This window comes from Chinchilla lanigera, unplaced genomic scaffold (genome assembly GCF_000276665.1).
Source record: "Chinchilla lanigera isolate Chin_1 unplaced genomic scaffold, ChiLan1.0 scaffold00127, whole genome shotgun sequence".
In the NCBI taxonomy this organism is placed as follows: Eukaryota; Metazoa; Chordata; class Mammalia; order Rodentia; family Chinchillidae; genus Chinchilla; species Chinchilla lanigera.
The window spans coordinates 2646280-2648059 of NW_004955528.1; the positions used below are offsets into that span (position 1 = coordinate 2646280).

The 1780-nt window shown below is 43.3% G+C and overlaps 1 pseudogene; it reads right to left on the minus strand.

Moving 5' to 3' along the window:
* Positions 1-1103: 1103 nt before the first annotated feature.
* On the minus strand, positions 1104-1375 carry LOC102007272 (annotated as a pseudogene).
* Positions 1376-1780: the final 405 nt, after the last annotated feature.

The following is a 1780-nucleotide window of genomic DNA, read 5'->3' on the forward strand; positions in this document are numbered from 1 at the left end:
ATGAGTGATGAATATGCTGAATGCTCTGATTTGGTCACTACCCAGTACATCCACGAACTAAAACACCACCTTAGGTGGAGCATACTGGGGCTGGTCTCTCCTCTCAGCAACTCAGGAGGCTGAAGGGGGAGGATGGCTTGAGCCTATGAGTTTGAGACCAGCCTGGACAACACAGAGAGGACCCATCTCCAAAAGAAAAATCACATTGTTCCTCAAATATGTCCAAACACTATGTGTCAATAAATAAAATTAAAAATTGTCTTGGCTGGGTACCCTAAAATATCATGTGAATTTTAGTGTTTTTTTTCCCAAGCCAAATTGTATCCAGCTTTATTAAAGATACTTTTCATGAATCATTGCATTTCAGGCAGGATATGGGCACACAGTCGCTAACAGTATACAACAACATTCGTGCTCCGTTCTTGGATGGAGTACCAAAGACCAGAAGGCCACTATGAAATCCAATGAAGTCATCACTGAAGCTCTGAGGATGGAGAGTTTAGCGTGAGGGTCGACTCTTCACATTTAGCATCTTGTTTTCACAAGCCGACCCTGACTTTCAGGAAATGAAATAAAAATGGCAGAATTATCAATCTGAAGATCCACAAATAGAGAAGGGAATCACTGCTCTTGTGGGACACCATCTCAGCATCACTGGCAAGTCCAGATTGCCTGACACACTGGTAACATTAATTTAGGGAATTGGGTACCAATAGGTCTTGGGGGGCTTGAGGGGGTTAAGTCTATGCTGATGGCAGAGGGAAGAAGGACATGAAATGAACTGGGAGTTGTCCCATACCACAGGGTATTTGTGCCAAGGTGGCCCATGTGTCATCATCAGGGAACCCTCTTCCTGGGAGCCAAGAGGAAGTCTCTCACAACTGGCAGGGAAGGTGCTATCCCCACGTCAGTCCAGCTTTGGAGGTATTGTACTAGTGATGTATACTCCTTCTCCCAAAACAACAGTGAAGTGTGCTGGGTGATAGCAACATAGCTTAAAAAAGGTAGGACAAAATTCTGCATTTTTGTAAGACTTGATAAAAATATAGTATTTCAAACAGTACAGTCACCAGAAGTACACAGTTATCAAAAATGCACACACTTCACTTGGCCTCTCCAGCACCTTCAGCTTTTCATGCCTGGTCTGTTTCGGCATCTCCATTTTCTGCAGGGTTATTTCCGTCCTTGCTGCACCAACTTTCCCCCATTTCCCTTCCGGAACTTTTTCTCTCTTCTTTGCAGGGGCCTGTCTAGGCTTGGGCTCTGGCTTTGGAGGAACTGGTTTAGCAGACAACCCTGTGGATCTTCTCTGTGGTTCATCCTTCACCTTGGCTTCATCACCTTTAGCATCTCCTTCAGCCTTTCTCTCGGGCATGGTGGTGACAGTGGTGGATGCAGGCGCTGGACGCCTGAGGCAGTGGCTTGTGGCTTTGGTCGGTCCAGAGGTTACTCTTGCATCGTCTTCTTTGGAATTTTAGTTTTAATTTCTGCCAAAAGTGCAGCTGGGTTTTGATAGGGATTGTGTTAGAGCTGTAGATCAATTTGTAGTGGCATCTTGACAAGATTAAGTCTTTTAAATTTAAGAACGCAGGACATCATTTTCTTTCTCCAGGTCTTCTTTGATTTCTTCCAATAACATTTTATGGTATTCAGAGTATAAATTTTGTACTTTAAAAATGTATTCCTGTGTCTTGTTTATTGATGCTATTATAAATAGAAGTGTTCTTTAGTTTCTTCTTGAGGTGCTCATTACGATGGTATAAAACTCAATTGACGTGTG